Source organism: Herpailurus yagouaroundi, unplaced genomic scaffold, assembly GCF_014898765.1.
Source record: "Herpailurus yagouaroundi ecotype Mexico unplaced genomic scaffold, PumYag 202, whole genome shotgun sequence".
Classification (NCBI taxonomy): domain Eukaryota; kingdom Metazoa; phylum Chordata; class Mammalia; order Carnivora; family Felidae; genus Herpailurus; species Herpailurus yagouaroundi.
The window spans coordinates 5,576,820-5,593,457 of record NW_024412433.1 but is presented as its reverse complement, the minus strand read 5'-3'; the positions used below and the strand labels follow the sequence as shown (position 1 = coordinate 5,593,457).

The 16,638-nt window shown below is 55.1% G+C and overlaps 1 protein-coding gene across 5 annotated transcripts in view; it reads left to right on the top strand.

Moving 5' to 3' along the window:
- SH3BP4 (SH3 domain binding protein 4) overlaps nt 1-16,638 on the top strand; it is an 86,143-nt gene continuing 69,505 nt past the window's right edge. For 4 of the 5 annotated variants that reach the window (XM_040450603.1, XM_040450606.1, XM_040450601.1 and 1 more), the window contains exon 1: nt 1-88. The gene's annotated coding sequence lies outside the window, so the exon portion shown is untranslated. Of the gene's footprint in view, nt 89-13,385; nt 13,478-16,638 lie in introns of all 5 variants that reach the window. The other variant, XM_040450602.1, reaches the window with a different exon arrangement.

Here is a 16,638-nt window from a genome sequence, read left to right as displayed (position 1 = left end):
CCGCGGAGCCGCGCGCGTCCCCGGCCGGGCTGAGCTCCCAGACCGCGACGAGAGCCGCAGGAGCCCGCGGGGACGCAGTGCGAGCCAGGTAAGCTGGCGGCAGCCCGGCCGTCCCCTGCGGGCCGCTCCCGCCCCGCGCCCGGCCTCGCTCCCGCGGCGCCTGCCGGGGCTCGGCGGGCTCGCACCCTCGTGGGCGCCGATCGCTCGCCCGTCGCCTGAGTTCGGAGCTCCGGCTGCCTGGGCACGGCCGGCGCCGGGAGGCTTCGGGAAGACTCGCGCCCCTGGCCGCCTCCTGGGCTCCCGAGTCACCCCGGCGCAGGCGGCCGGGCCGGGGTTCCGGGCGCCGAGCCGCTGTCGGAGCCCCCCTCTCCTGGCCCTGGCGCCTCCCAGGCAGGCCCTGCGGGGTGGCCCGGCTCGGGGACCGCACGCGTCCCCGGGGCGCCCCCTCGCGCGGCCCTGGGGAGGAGAGGGGGCGCGCGGTCCCGGGTTAAACTTGTTGGTGACAATGCATATTTCAACTTCGGAGATCCCTCGTTTTAGGATGGAAATGAAAATCCCGGGTTCTGGCCCGGCTGTCCGGTGAGCGAGCAGCCGCGAGCTGATAGCGCGGGCGGCCGGCGGGTGGGGACGGCCGGGAGAGAGGCACGTTGTTCTCCCAAGTGATGTTTCCCGGGAAGCCGGCTCCGCGCTGCGGATTGGTGGTGCCCGGGAGTGCGGGCGGCTCCTGGCCCGCGGCCGCTCCTGCAGCCGGGGGACCAGGCCGGCGCTGGCCCTTCCCCGGGGTGCCGGGCGGCGCGCGGGCGGCGGGCCCTCTACGTGCCGAGAGGCCGGGGAAGTCTCCCGGCCAGTGAGATTCAAGAAGGGGACGTTGGGCTGGATTTTATTCGTGCTGATTCTTGGCAAGTTAATGCAGCAGATTTGCACTGTGTCCTCCATCAGTAATAAGTTCGTGTAACTTTTGATCACAAAAGCAGTATATGCTTTGGGTAGAAAATGTAATGAAGAGAAACAGAAACAGTAAAACAGAAACCATCCGTGATCGCACTCTTCCTACCTGCCTTCAATGTTTACATTCTTGGGGTCACAGGCTTGCCGATTTAATGAGTAAGTTACCACTGGAGCCTCTCCTGCCTAAATGAAAGTAATCGATTTATGCGACTCTACCCTTCCCCACCCTTCCAAGTGTGATGGTCTCTGAACACCAAAGTTTGGGCTTATTGGCCTGGCTCCCTTCTCAGCTGGCCACGGGTTCCCTTCCTGCAGGCCTGAGGTGGAGAGAGAGGGCGCAGTCAGCTTAGAACACTGGGTAAGACTTGATTGGCCTGGTGCCTCTCCACCTTCCCCTGTGGTTTTGGTTCCTTGCCTTGTAATAATGAAGGTAATGATTCTCAATCTGCTTCTCAGGCCACCATAAAAATTAATGGGTGGTTTGCAAAGCGTTTTGACATTCTTGGATGGACAGCGGCTGTACTTTAAGGGGCTAGGGAGCATTTTGCTGTTCCACGTTGCTGTCGTCATCAAATAAAAACAGTCTACCTCCCACCTGGCCGCCCTGACCAGGAAACAGTCTCTACTGATGTCCGGTGGAGCCTGCAGAACGTTCCCGGCTCCCTGCTCAGTGCATTCTGTCCAACAGGTCGGGGAGGGGGCGGGGGCTTGGAAGGAGACAGCACCCCCCCCCCAATCCGCCTCCTCGCTCTGCTTTCCGCATGTGGGTGGATGTGGGGAGGGTGAGGGGAGACTGACATTAAGTGGGCCCCCCGTTGCACAGGCCCCCGTGCCTGTCCATCTGTGGAATGCCAAGGCCACGCTGATCCCAGAAGGAACAGTTAGTTCTGGGAGGACTCAGAAAGTGAACAAACCTGGCTTCCTAGGGATTTGTCTTACAGCTCGCTTGTTTACTAAACGAACAATGAGCAGCTCAGATCTGCGGTGCCGGAGAAGCTTCTGTGAGCTTTAGTTTTTTTCCTGTTGTTCCAAGACGCAGGCCCCACACTTTGTGGCCTTTGAAAACAATTACTAGGGACTCGGACCTGGTGTGCGAAGCCCGCGTGGGGAGCGGTGCACGCACGTTGCCTTTTGTTCCCCCGGCAGAGAAACCACGGTGGCAGAGCCTCTCTGTAGGCCGGTCTGCAGGGCGCCTGTTTGTCATTTGATAGTTTCGTGTGTTTATTGTTGCTACCACCAGCACTTTGATCTGCCCAAGGTCTAGCTGATCGCAGCCCAGACACAGGGGGGTTTCCAGAAGGACCCAGAATGAGGGCCGGACAAATTGCAGCTAAGTGTCCTTAACTGGGCCCTCTGCCAATTAGTGTTGTGCTCTTAATTTTCTCGGTGGAGGGAGGAAGAGGCAGTCTTCCTGAATTTTCTCCCTTGCTGTTGTTTGCTAACTTGATTTCTGGTTACCCAGCAGCCTGGAATTACTTCCCTGCAGACTTTTTTCTTATTCTAATGGCTTCTAGTCCGTCGATAAGGTATGCTAATGTGAATGGGGTTTACGCCCTTGGGTCCTGGGAGGCCGCTCCCACATTTAAATCTTCAGATCGCAGCCAGTTCCTTGGGGGAGGAGGCCCCCTGGCTTCCCTCAGCTTCTTAGGGGAAGCCCTTGACCCAAACAAGGTTAAGAATCCCTGAGTTCGACCCTTGCCGACCTCATGCCGGGCTCCACGCAAATGTCTGTGGCTCCCTGTTTAGGGCATCAGCCTTGTTTTGACTGAGTAGAAGCTGCTGTTGTAGCGAGCGGGCCTTGGGCCAGCCACGTGGGTTTTCCTTAGGTCTGTTATTTTCAAATTCAACACCTGAACCGGGCAGTGCTGTGACTTTTCTTCTGAGAACTGGAGTCAGGCCCCCGGGATATTTTCGAAGGCCCTGGAGATGCACACTGGGGCATCTTTGCCCCGAGGTCACTGCCTGACAACCCAGTTACTGGGAAAAGGGTCACCGAGCAGCTGCCTAGACATCACCCAGAGTGCTCTGGCTGGCTTTGCTCCTGGCCCAGAGGGGAGCCCGGGGGGTCTTTCAGTGTTTACACTCAGCTCCCAGGACTCTGCCTCCGGCCTCCCCAGCTATGGGCACAATAGAAGCCCCACCTTCCGCCTTCACCCTCCGCGGGAGGGACAGAAAAATAATTCACCGAGTCCCCGAACACCCAGGGCACAGTCCCGCGACTTATTCAGGATCTCTCAGGAAGCCTGAGCCTGCTTTTCAGTGGGCCCTGGGGCATCCGTGTGTTACGTAACAGCACCTGGTGCCATCTGGCCGCACGTCTTAAGGGAGAGGATGTCAGTATTCGGCCTTTCGAAGGCCAGAGAATGCAGAAGGTATTTTACAAATAAAGGGGTGTGTTTCAGAGAGGGAAGGGTGATCCCCACCCGGGGCATCACGGCCCCCCATCCGCCAGGTGACCCAGTGCCCGCCCGAACCAAACGCTCGGTAAGCGAGTAAGATTTCAGGAAGTAGAGAGGTGGGCTGGGTTCACCTAATTGAAGTTGAAATTTGGGGCGGTTTGGGGGCAAGAAGGGCTTACGAAGCATCGGGCCTGGAGTGCACGCTTAAAAATCCCTCCAGACACTGCGAGGGGTTCCATTTTACAAGGAAGCTACGAGAATTTAAGCAGCTCTCACAACACAGTGGTCCAAAAAGTGCTTGAGCTGAGAAATCAGCCTATATCTGCCTGAGCCTAGAGCTCGTGATCGCATCTCCCAGTGTGCTAAAATGAAAGGCATTCATACCTTTGGGTCACATGAAGCCACGCACAGGAGAATAGCAGAGTCCCTGCCTCCCTTGCACAATTCTAAAAAAGCTTGCACTCTGAAGGTGAGACATCTCTAAAACCTGTAAAAATCTCTGCAGCCTAAATGGAAGGCACCCGGTTGCCCCCTTTTCCCCCCGGGGGGGGGGGGGGGGGGAGCGAGCTGTGTCCCGCCCTGTCCGCAGGGTCAAGGTTGATTTCTTTGGAAGACTGAGGTTTTGAAGTTGGGGTAAGTCGGACAGGAGCCACCGTGAAATCTGTTCTGGTACCAGGAAGCGAGGGTATTCCGGGCAGATGAGGTCACTAGAACAAGGTAAAGATTATGGGAAGTCTGTTAAGTCAATGTAAGATAAGGATTCCGCCTTCCGCGTCGTAATCAAATAAATGACATGCCCCGAGATTATGCTTATCTGCTCATTAAAAGCTTGTCTCTGGAGAAACTCTCTGCTGGTTCCTGTTAGCCCCACTCCTCTGAACGAATTGAGAAGAAAACTTCCCGTGGAAGGCTTCTGTGGTTCCGGAATTCCTGGTATTCATTTCTCCTCTGTCTTCCTCTTTCCCCCAGTCTGTGGGACTGAGGCAGGAAACCCTGTCCCATTTTTAGGAACACGCAAGCCTGCTCTGGTCCCGGGCCTGGAGGGAACAGAGGTGTCCTTTGCCGGCCCGCCCGGGGCCTGTGCTCCACTGAAAACCCCACTCTCCGAGGAAAGGAACAAAGAGCCTTTCTGGCCGCACCTGCCGGTTAGGGTGCTGTCGTGTAAACACCCCCTCTGGCACCAGCTGCGCCACTAAATGTCGCACAGCCTGCAGGAGCCAGTGGGAGCCGGCTGCAGCCCGCCTTCCGTTGCACTGAGCCTCCGCAGCCGGCCCCTTTACCGAGTGGGGGAACCCGTGACCCAGTCGCCCGGCTTCTGCCCGGACCGCGTGTGCCCGGCAGCTGGGCCGGGAGAGGACGTGGATGTCGCTGGTAGCCTGATTTCGGCCAGCCTCAAAACGTACTGGACGTTGAAATCTCCTGGGAGATTTTGTAAAAATCCACCTTCGCCAGCCTGGTGCCCGGTGGAATCCAGATCTCTGAGGGTGGGGCCCAGACACGGGCAGTTTCTACAAACTCCCCGTGAGAATCCCCGTTCTACTCTAGTACTCAGGGCTCCACTCCGCCGAGGTGGGGGAATTTGTAGGAAGGACTGGAGACGTGGTTTGGGACCGGGTGGGGCAGACCCGGTATTTGAGGCCAAGGAAGGTTTTTAGGGCCAGGTTCTTGGAAGGGCAGCCAGAGGTCCCCGATCTTTCCAGTTGCCATTTGGAGACCTTACTCCATTGGCCCTTTCCTTCCATGGGTGGCGATCAGCATACTTCCTGGTGGTGCCTTGGTCTCTCCCGCTGGTCTAGAACAGAGAAGGGTGTTCGTGGACAAAGGGATCGGGATCAAGCCAGGAGGCCTGTCCTTGGGGCGATCGCTTCTTGGGTGGGTTTTTGAAGAGCTGATTTTAAAGCAGAGTGCCAGAGTCGAGAGGAGCTTCCCAGGACCACCCAAGCGAAGAAAGGAGAAACTAAGGGCTTTGTGAGTCTGAGCTTGGTTACACACGTAATCTGATTATTTGTTCTCTATCATCATTAGCAGCCAAATTATTTTAAAACAGCGAGAGCTCCTTGGGAGACAGCAAGCACGTGGGAAGGGGGGAGCGTCCTTGAACTTCTGAGCCAGGCTTGTTAGCAGGCCTGTTAGCAGGAAGAGGGAAGCTAGGCCCCCGGGATGCAGAATTGGAGGAGGCGTCCCTGGGGTTGTTCCCTTACAGGGTGATGAGACGAGGAGGACCGGTTGAGAGGTTGAGAGCGCCGACTGGGGCCTCGTTTCCTTAGGGTTGAGCCCATGAGTGTGGAACAGCTCACTGGAGACTTTGAGTGTGAGCTGGGGCCCCTGGAAGCACGCTTCGGGTCACCCCATGAAGATGGGGCAGGAAAGCCAAGGGGGAGGAGGAAAGAAGCTGCTGGAAGCGGGAGACCGTGCAGGCTCTGTGTCCCACCGAGCCGGGCAGAAGATGGGGTGGAGAGGAAGGGGGTTGAGAGCCTGACGTAAACAGGGTGGTTGTGGGGTTGATCAGAGAAGCAACATCAGGAAGACAGGGGGCCCCTGGGTTTGGCTTGTTAGACCCGTGTGATTGTGGTGGTTGGAAGCTTCTAGAAAAAAATCGAGAACACCGAGCGTGGACCACTGAGAAGAATGTTAGCGGTAAAAGAAATAGGACTGTCGTTTGATGGTGTCGAGACAAGAGGGACCCAGGGCTGGGTCAGAGGGCCTGCGATGCTCCAGGGCAATGAGTGGGTGAGTGGCCCCAGGTCCCCTGAGGGAAGGAAGGAGATGGTTGTGGGTGGTTTTCATCGGGAAGAACAGGTTACAGAAGACTTCCCCAAATGCCTTTTCGCCCTGTGCTCATCTGGCTCGTTTTTTTGCTAGCCTTTGGGGGGTGCTGGCTGGGGGACTCCTGGGTGCAGGCCCCTTCTCGAGAACCCCTTCCTGGATCCCCAAGATGGGGAGCTGACCCTGCTCCCTGCATGTCTGTTGACCCGCTAGGCTGGACACTGCTCAGCACCGGTTACACTTGATCGCCACACCTTCCGTGCACAGACAGTGTGTCCCCTGCACGTGGGAACTGACCGGTGGAGAGAGGGGCTGACCAAGCTGAACACTCAAGGTGGTGACCTCCCGTATAACCATTTGGGGAGCACGTTAACATTCTCTTCTTAGACATCTCAACAGTTCAAAACGCACACTGGGTGGCGAAAGTAATTTCTGGCTTTTAAGAATTCTGGCCTGTGAATGGTAATCAGCTTACTCGGAAATGTCGAGTGGCACCTCTGTCACTCTGCCATTTAACGTTCCATTCAGCGAGGCTCACCCCACCTTTGCTTACCCGTTTTCCGCGACTGCCCCAAATTCAAATTGAAAGGATTTGAATTTTTAATAGGTTTTGAATACAAAGAAGTAAGTGGAATATGCTAACGGGCTGCACATGCGTTCGACTCTCTGTTTCTCATGACCCTGAGAATCGTGGCTTTGAGAAGTGGTATCACATATCTGTACGTGTCCTTTGGGCGAATGGAAAGTCAAGGCGCTGTGTTGAAATTTCACTGGAAACCGTCACTGGAGCTGATACAATAATACGTGTAAATAACTCACGTAAAGTGCCGGAATCGCTCAGTTGACGGCGCGGAGGTCCACGGTCACAGTCAACACGGTCGTCTGCTCTGGTCTGGTCTCCCTTTTCCTCTCCGTCGCCCCCATCCCAAATACCCCTCGCGGAAGTTGGGCTATTTGTTTTTCCCCCTTTGTGGTTTCAGAAATCAGTGTTCAAGACGTTTACAGGAGAAAAGCTCTGTCCCTCAGAGTCCTGGTGTCCTGGCGACACCTGTTGGATATTTTACCTTTGTAGTGCCGGATGAGGAAACCAACCGCCCTGTCCCATTTTGTTCACGTTTCAGGCCCTCGTCAGAGGGTGCTGGCTCAGGGTGACGTCTCGGGAGATCGGACACTGGCTGTACATCCAAAATGAATTTCTTCGAGTTCATGCAGCGCACGTGTTTCGCTCGTATTTTATTAGAACCATCTATGATTTCAGGACTGTTCACCTGGGGACAAGTGTATGCTGGTCACAGAGACAGGTGCCTGAAGGACCTTCTCTGCTCCGTAATCAGGGCTGTGGCGGATGCTGGCAGTCACAGGTGGTATAGTGACTGTGGGAAGAAAGGCAAAGGCCACCAGGAGTTCATTTTCTCCAGGTGCGAGCCTTGTCCTTTCCCTCACTTGTATTTTATTTGTAAATATCTTAAGAGCCCGAGAAATTCAGTTTCAGGTAATATGACATTTAGATGCTCATCTCTCGGAACTGTAGTTACTGTTTGAAAGGGATACACACACACACGCACGCGCACACGCTTGAAATACTCCTATCCACCTTTTAACATGGAGATTTTTCTGTGGTTTCAAGTATTCATCGGGCTTTTCCTCCTTGTCAGGCACTGTGCCGAGTCTCCTATAAATGGCCTTTTCTTTTCAGTCAATTAGGAAACAGCCTGACTTGCACAAGCGAAAGTCACACGTGCTTCAAGGAAAATCTTCAAGGAAAATGAAGCATGAAGCGACTAGCCACCTATCTTGTTCTTCCAGCCCTGTTCTTTGTACACAAGCTGCTGTCCGGGAACAGAAATAGGTGAAACTTAAGTTTTTCACAGACCGGAATCCGGGAAGTTCCTCTTTGCCGTGGTGTCTCCCATGACTTGGGGCGCACCTGGGGTTTCTCAGTCCCATGCACCTGTCCGCGTCTGGAACTTGGGCTTTTCTGTTTACTTCTGATTTTGACACTGGACAACTTCGAGACCCGGCTTTCTTGTCTGGGAAAGGGTGGTGTAGTGCTTACTTCTGGGAGCTGGGAGATGTCGACGCGGAGGTGTGGATTTTACCGCATCAGCCCCGTACCTATCCTGGGAGGTTTTTGTGACCGTGGCCTCTTTTGAGTCCTGTGTGCACCGCAGGTTTTTCTTAAATACCGAGTAAATAGAGATTCTTTGGTGATGTTTCGCCATCTGAATTAAACCGGAGTGCAGGGCTTCGATATTTTTAGGTGTTCAGTCTGACCTTTGGACCGCGTACAGGCGGAGACTGACGGCGTGATGTATTGGTAGATGTCTAAATAAGGATCACTTCCCCAATCCTTGCCCCATTCCTCAAATTTCTGGGAGCAGGAGGAAATGGGAGGGATACAGTCAGCAGGTTGTGCCCCAGGCTCAGACCTGGGCTGGATTGTGGCTCTGGCTGGTCTCACGTGGGGGGGGGGACCAGCAGCCGGTCCCTGGTGGCCGCTGAGCCTGCGTTTTAAAAGGCCTGACCTGCCCGGACTACCCTGGGGGCTGCGAGTGGGGGGACTGAGAAACGAGTTGTGTTTAATGCAAGTACTTTCTAGATAAACACATTTTTCTGGAGGAGTTTATTGTGATTTTTCCTTCTTTTCTCTTAAAAAAAAAAAAAAAAAAGACCTCTCCCCCTGAGGTTTTTTAAATTAGTCAAGTAATCATATGTTCATCTTAGAAACATTAGAAAACGTGGGGCGCCTGGGTGGCTCAGTCGGTTAAGCATTCAACTCTTGATTTCAGCTCAGGTCGTGATCTCAGCGTTTGTGAGTTCGAGCTCCTTGTCAGCCTGCTTGGGATTCTCTCTCTCCTCTCTCCCCCCCTCCCCTGCTCGTGCGTGCTCCCTCCCTCCCTCCCTCTCTCTCTCTATCTCTCTCTCTCTCCCCTCTCAAAATCAATACAAGTAAACTTAAAAAAATATATTATAAGATGCAAAAGGAGAAAAAAGTTCACATCACTGGAAGTCAGCCACTCACGATAACCACTCTGGTGTGGACAGGACATTTTTCTTAGGGTCTGTCTGACGTCTTCAGAGGTCAAGTCCAAGCCCTTGCAAACAGAGCAGCATGGTAGAGTGGGGACTTGTTCAGTGCGCACCTGATGCGTAGCAAGTCCTTCTTATTTTTGAATGAACTCTATGCTTTTGGAAAACTGCTTTTTACCTAAAATTGTTGCTGACGTATTTTCACATCAGCAAACACAGACTTGGACCCCCAAATGACCGTCAGATTTGTACGGGAGGTACCCTCTTTAACAAATCCTTGTTCAGAGACCATTTCCAGCTCCTCTGAAATTATAAACAGTACTACAGTGAACATCTCCATACACACATCTTTCTTTCAATACATGTTTTTCCTTTGGATGAATTTTTTACCACTATTGTGCTCAAATTCTCCAGAGGACTTCTAATTCTATTAACGGTTGGACGAATGTGTAATCGCTACTCAGAGAAACACCTCCAAAGGCAGTGACCTTGAGAAGAGTTTCTACATCCGATTCATGCAACCGGGTGAACTTTAAGACCAGCCTTAGACCTGCCGGTACCCCAAACCCTCATGCTCTGCATTGTGAGCTTTTGGGGTGGGCTTGGAAACGCACACCTGAATTTTAGGATGTGCACTTACACACGGGTTTCAAAAACATTAACATCTGGGGGGAAGTGTGCGTCTGAGGACACAGGAGGAGTTTCTGTCGGAGGTCCTAGGGGCCCCCTCCGCCCTGGAAAGGAGTGACTGATGATTTCCTCGCCGGCTGCTTCAGGAACTGTCATTGCTAGGGGTCCCCCCTGCCCCCCAGGGCCATGTCATTCTGGGCACGGGGGTGATTTGTGGGGCGGTGTCTCTGATCAGCTGTGAGGAGACGGACTGCGGTTGGATCTGGTGGGTCTGGCCCAGGGCAGCGCCCCAGACTTGGTTTTCAACTTCCAGGTTCATTAAGAGGAAAAAGTGCTTGCTGCCTTCCACGGACAGTGAGGCCGTCCTTTTGGTTCCTAACCGCGGTCTGCTGTCACAGGACTTCTTCGTTCTGGCAAGAGAGGAAGACTACGTTCGGGGTGGAATGTGTTTTGGCCTGTGTCCTCAGCGTGGCTTTGCAACGGGGGCCTGGCTGCCTCCTCTTGGCACAGCCGCGGCCATGAGTCACTGCTCACCTATTGTAACATGAGGCAGCACTGTGGAGGCTGACGGGAAGGCCTGGGGACAGCTCCTTCGCTCCGGTTATTTGTTCTCGGTGGAGTTTGGGGGGCGGGGAGCCCCTAGACTGGGCCTGAGCACTGAGCCTTTTGTAACTCTCCGGGGCGCTGGCCCTGGCCCTGTTCCCCCCCCCCCCCTGGATTAGCTGTTGTTTGACTCAAAATCCTTCATTCCCTCACTCACACTGACCCTGCTGTGTGCCAGGCAGGAGGCTGGAGAAACCACTGGAGGAGGCCTCTGTCTAGGGAAGTGGCCACCAGAGTACAGGAGGAGAGGTCAGGGTTCGCGAGGTTAGGGAAGCGGCCACCAGTGTACAGGAGACGAGGTTAGGGAAGTGGCCACCAGAGTACAGGAGGAGAGGTCAGGGCTCACGAGGTTAGGGAAGTGGCCACCAGTACAGGAGGGAGAGGTCAGGGTTCACGAGCTGTGCTGGGGGCTCAGGACACTAGGTGAGAGACAAAGAACTGGGCAGGCGCCTGCAGGGGACTTGGGGGCGGGGGCAGTGGGTAGTTGGGTGAGTACAGGAAATCAAAGGAGGTGACTGCTTTCTGGGAGACCCTGGCGGGGGATGCCAGGGGCAGGTGGCTGGATGGAACAGTCCTTCTGGGCTTCATTCAGCTTTGAACTTCCAGGCCCTGGAAAAACTTGATTAAACGTGTGGGCATGACTTGAAAGGGGTCTGACACCCTCCCCTCACCCCGGATCACCTCCTCACAGCCCTCCTCTCCCCACCTGGGACTCCCGTGACCCTGCCGGGTGACCGGCCACTTCTCCCTCCCGACCTATTGGGAAAGTCTCCTAAAATCATCCAACTAAACGACCACTCTGCGTGGGGTTGCATTACCTTTGTTAACAGGAATGACACAGGAAGCTAAGGCAGCTGTCAGATTAGTAAGAGAGCCACAGCATTTTTGTGTTCCAGAAAGGAAGAGGTATTGAGGAAGAAGGGGAGGTCTTTCAGCAGAAGCAACATCAGAGGGACCCTGTGACGGAGATCAGAGCACCTCTCCTGGGTCGCTTGTCTCCGACGTGTGCACCCAGGCCGTGGCGCACAGGGGCATCAGGGTGAGCCCTGGCTTTCCTGGTCAGGCCCAACCCCCCAGGCCAGGCCATCCTTCCCCTCCTGACAGCCCCCTCCAGGGACCGCAGCAGCCTGAGCCGCTGAGAGGCCGTGGCTTTGCTGACCGTCCTGCGGATTTCTGTGTTTAACCCACGTTGACCTGGCTAATCCCGGTTCCGCTTGGGGGGAAACTTCAGTACAGCCTTCTGTCCCAGGAGGACAACCCGCCGTCCTTAACGTGCTCGGGGTAAAACCGTTACTTTTTCAAGGTTAAAAGAACATAACTGAAAAGCTGGAACAGGATGTCACAAACACCGCTTTTTTGTCATTAGTCGAATTGTCAAGAAATTGGCTGCTGGCTAAATTGGGAGTCTGATTATTTTTCTGGGAAGGAGCCGGGTTATTTTGATGAGCAGGAAAAGAGAGAATGCAGTGATCCCCTGGGGGGCGGGGGGTGCGCAGAGGCTGGGAGTAACAGGTAAGCCAGGCAGGCAGGACACAATGCCGAATTATGGCTGAGCAGACGACTGGGACTCAGGCACTCGGGGGGGGGGGGGGGGGGAACCTCCGCGAGGGTGACTTCGAATACGTCAGGTGGTTTGTGGTTGTCCTTTGCCTTCGGGTTTTAGTGCCGGGAATTGCAAACAGGCAGTCGGGGCTGGAGGGGAGCGCCCAGAAGTAAGCAGTAGTCGTTTGGACGTGTACAGGGGCGGGTGAGGGCTGGGGTGGTCGTCACCGGTCTCCCCCCAGCCCCCTCCATTGTCTTCCACAAAACAAGTAATCTGCACATTGAAACTGTTGTGGGAGAGGAGAGGAGAGACAAGCGGTAGCTACCTCCCCCTGCACCCGCCCCTGCAGGCAACGAAACTGTTTGCTCCCGACTTACCAATGAGGACACTGAGGCCAAGAGACTCATGGATGTGTCCGTGGACCCTACGAGGACCTGGAAATACCAGGCAGTGAGGAGTTTTACGTGGTGCCAGTGCCTGGATGTGAACTGACGGGGTTGTTTGCCGAGGCACTTGACCGCGGGGCTCTCCGTGTAATGGTTGTGGATAGCAGAGTGGAGGGGCTCAGATCGCTGAAAATGACCACCCCAGACGTGTCCCTGGAGGACGGTTGTTCACGGGTGCTTCTGGGCTCAGCACCGAAGCAGGGTTAACTCGCTTTGACTGCATGTCAGGGGCCGTGCGCTTCTCCCCAGCCCCCACCCCCGCCACGCTTGTGTTAAACACCGGCTTCTCATTTTCAGTCTCCCGTCCACACCCTGGGGGGGGGGGCGTGTCTGTGTCTTTGATTCCCGTATCTTGCTTTGAATTGTAAGGATACTCAGAAACTTTGAAAACCAAAGTCATTTTCCTGGACGTTCTTGCATAACACAGATACGTTATGCATATGTTAGTAGTGATGGTTAATCGTAGTAGAAGAGAGGTCAGTAACACTTGCTCTGTGCCGTCCCATGGCTTCACGGCTTTCCCAAAAACCTCTTCGTCCTCACGACCCGCGACGGGAGGACTCTTGCCATCTCTGTGGAGCGGGGAAACTGAGGCACCGGGAGGGTAAAGGACCTGGCGGAGCTGTGAGTGCAGAAGCAGATTGAATCCAGGCTGTCGTGCTACACTGCTCTGGCCCCCCAGCTGGGTGCCCGGGGCAGGGAACCCCCCAGGGCAAGCGAGGTGATTTCCGGAACCAGACCAGGGAGCAGCGTGGGGGCAGTGCTGTGGGCACACGGGCAAGATGACGTCTCAGGCGAGATGGGCATGGGCAGGTGACAGCCAGGTGGGTAGTCTGGACCGTTCCAGTCCACCAGCAGGAGCCAAGGGTGGAGCAGCCCCTAACGCTGGGAGGTTGGGGACCTGGGCAGGAGAGAGTGTCCACATTCCCTCCCGACTGCGCCTTCACTTGGCAAGCCCACGTGAGCCCTCCCGCTGTGCCGTGTGGCCGTGTGACCATTTCCCTCTCGTTCCCATCGAAGGTGGCACTTGGCAAGAGGTACACCACATCGGGCACCGTACGGAGCTCTCCGTTGAGATAATCGGGAATCGTGGATCTTCACAGCCCTGAGCGGTAGGTGTTCAGACAGCAGTCTTTGTACCCGAGAGGTCTGCCCTCAGATATCCCCCATTTTGAGGTGCCTTTCTGAATGGCCATTTTCTGTTGAACTAAGAATCAGCACAGTACGAGAAGCCCCCTGCCCAGATGGGTGAAGGAGCCCCTGCTTTTCCTGCCACCCTTGGAGAACTCCCGGTGGGGCTTCCCTCCATTAGGTGGTGGCGGCCACACCCAGGGCCACCTGATCCTCCATAACCTGGCCGCCACCGATGGGATGAATGGTAGGCAGGCCCCCTCTGGGTTGTAGTCACCCAGAAATCTGGAACTCAGGTTAGCTTGGTGGTAGAGGTGATGACTGATGGAAAGTTCCAGAATGTTGGCACCCAGAGGGAATAAATGGAAATGGCAGCATCAGTAGAACCATGGCGGGGGTGGGGGGGGATGTGTGGTTACAGTTGGTTTTCACTGTGGGGCCTTCCAGACATAGTCACGTGATCAGGGCCTAGAGCCAGGTGGACCCTGAGCTATTCTCTTTGTTCTTTAAGTATTTAGTTTTTTTCCTTTTCTCTTTTTCCCTCTTTCTTCCCTCTTATTTTCTAGTTAGCTTCTGGTATTACTGCATTGGGGCTCAATAAAGGCCTCAGGAATGCTTCCAGTATTTTCGAGTATTCCTTGGTTACTTGCACCGCCATTGCGTTTTCTCCAGGACAGGGAGTTTGACGCAGGTCGATGAGATTAGGCTCCTCGATGATGTTGTGGTTTATGTCGGGTTTTATTTAGGTTGGGTTTATGTGGTTTATGTGTGTTCCGCGTGTGGGCCCATCGGATTTCGAGAGCTGGGCTCACGTTCCTGGAGGTGACCGCGGTCCCGCCGTTTTCTCTGGATGACCGCTAACGGTTTCGGTGAGCATGATAACCAGATCCTTTTGCCACTTTGCGGTTTTCGTTTTGTGTAAAATTCCTCTTTTGTGTGTGTTCGACATTTCCGGTCCCGTTTTCTGGGTCGTTTTGTTTCTGATGGATTTCACGCCGCGCGTAAGCCATTCGCTGGCGGATGGACCGCCGCTGGCTTTGTCGCCACCTGATCTGAAGAGTTTGCGTCTCGGCCCACTTGGCAAGCTCCTTCTTCCGGACGCGGGGGTTACACCAAGTCCCGGGGCTCTGGTCTACTTAGCTCGAAACGACACGGAGAGCGTTCCCGCCGAGGTCACCTGACGTGTGTCGGGACTGCGCGCGGTTCTCGTGGACTGTGCCCCGTGGGCCACGTGAGAGGCTTGGCCGAGCTCCCGTCCGCCACCCCTCCTCTCGTTGGGGCCCCCGGCCCAGTTTTCACCGAGACGCGTGACTTGTGTGTTGCTGGGTCCGCCGATCCTGTCACCCGGGTTTCGCTGTGTGAAGATTCTAATTAGTTGGGTTTTCCAGTCCTGTGTGCGTCTGCTTTTGGTTTGGGGCGTTTAATGCCTTCGTCTGGGGGTGCCTCTGGGGTGTGGTGAGGGTCTAGGTCCCAGCCCCTGCCCCGGTGCTCAGAAGCCCCCTTCTCTGTATTTGGGACGTGGCGTTGATACGTGTGCTGGTGGGTTTCTGTGGGACTCCACAGTCGCGTCACGTCCCGCACGCGCTGACGTCAGCTGTGAGCCGTGTGGCTCTGTGACTCCGGGCGTCCCCCTTGTTCTAACCGTCCATCCATCCATCCATCCATCCATCCATTCGTTGATTCCCCCAGCGAATGCACACTGGTGGCTTCAGCCTGCTGGGCACGGTTCACCCCACGGCCTTTGCGTTTTCCCAAGAACTGGAAATACGATCTGGCCTGCAGGTCCTCGAGGCCTTCCTGGCTTTGCAGAGTCAGCCTAAACTTTTCGGTGTGGCCTGCTTCCGGGGACTGGCAGGCTGGTCTCTGAGCAGTTGGATCTCCGACCTCCCCTTCCTGCATCCGCCGGGCCCGGCCCCCAGATTCCACGGTGGTCCCCTAAGTGATGCGCGTCCGTACCCCTGGGCTTTGCTTTTGCTGCTTCCTGCCCCATGGGACCCTCTGCCTGAGGCCTTAAGGCTACATGGCTGCCCCACCCCCACCCCCAAACAGGGACCCTCGGCGCCTTACGTCTCAGTGCAGCTGCACTGGTCAGAACTCAGAAGTCGCCAGCATTAGCACCGAGCCCGGCACAGGCAGCATCCTTACTTTTGTTTTTAAGTTTACTCATTTTGAGGGGGGAGGGACAGAGAGAGAGAGGGAAAGAAAGAATCCCAAGCAAGCTTCACTGTCAGCGCAGAGCCCGACATGGGGCTTCATCCTGGGAACCGTGAGATCGTGACCTGAACTGAAAACAAACGCCAGACGCTCAACCGTCTGAGCCCCCCAGGCTCCCCACTCTTCCTTGAAGAAAAACCTCAGCAGATTTAAATTTTTTTTTAGTGTTTATTTTTGAGAGAGAGAGAGACAGAGCACAAGCAGGGGAGGGGCAGGGAGAGAGGGAGACACAGAATCCGAAGCAGGCTCCAGGCTCCGAGCTGTCAGCACCGAGCCTGACGCGGGGCTCGAACTCAGAGTGCAAGATCATGATCTAAGCCGAAGTCAGATGTTTAACTGACTGAGCCCCCCCACCCCCCCCCCAGGCATCCCCGAACCTCAGCAGGTCTAGAATATCACCTGTGAGGATTACAAATATTGCCCAGGTCCCTTCCCTAGAGAGTTAGTTGGCCTGGGGCTGGGGTCTCTGCGTCTCTAAATTTAAAAGCATCCTAAGGTGACTGTAGGCCCAGCGGAGACGGAAAATCACCAGGTTAAAGTGACCCCTCCCCCGTGGGAATACACGTCTTGGTTCTCATTCCCAAGATGGTGTTTTTTCTAAACTTTTCGGGTGCCTAAATCTGTATTGTAAGAATAAGTGCTTTTGTAGCCATTCCAAGTACTACGGACACGTAGAAGGTGAAAAGTGAGTCTCGCTCCAGGGCCTTGGCTGCCTTCCTCGGGCAACTGACCTTGACTGCCCTTGACCTCTCGGGCCGATTCCACTGAGCCGACCTGCATCGCTCGGGTTTCTGTGTGTGGATTCCCAAGTGCTGTTCAGGTACAGTTTTCTTTTTTTGTTTGTTAGCTTCGGGGAGCAGGGTCACTTTTGTCACGTAAAACAAGGGGAGTGGACGTTCTTTTTTTTTGTTGTGGGGGGGGGGGGGGG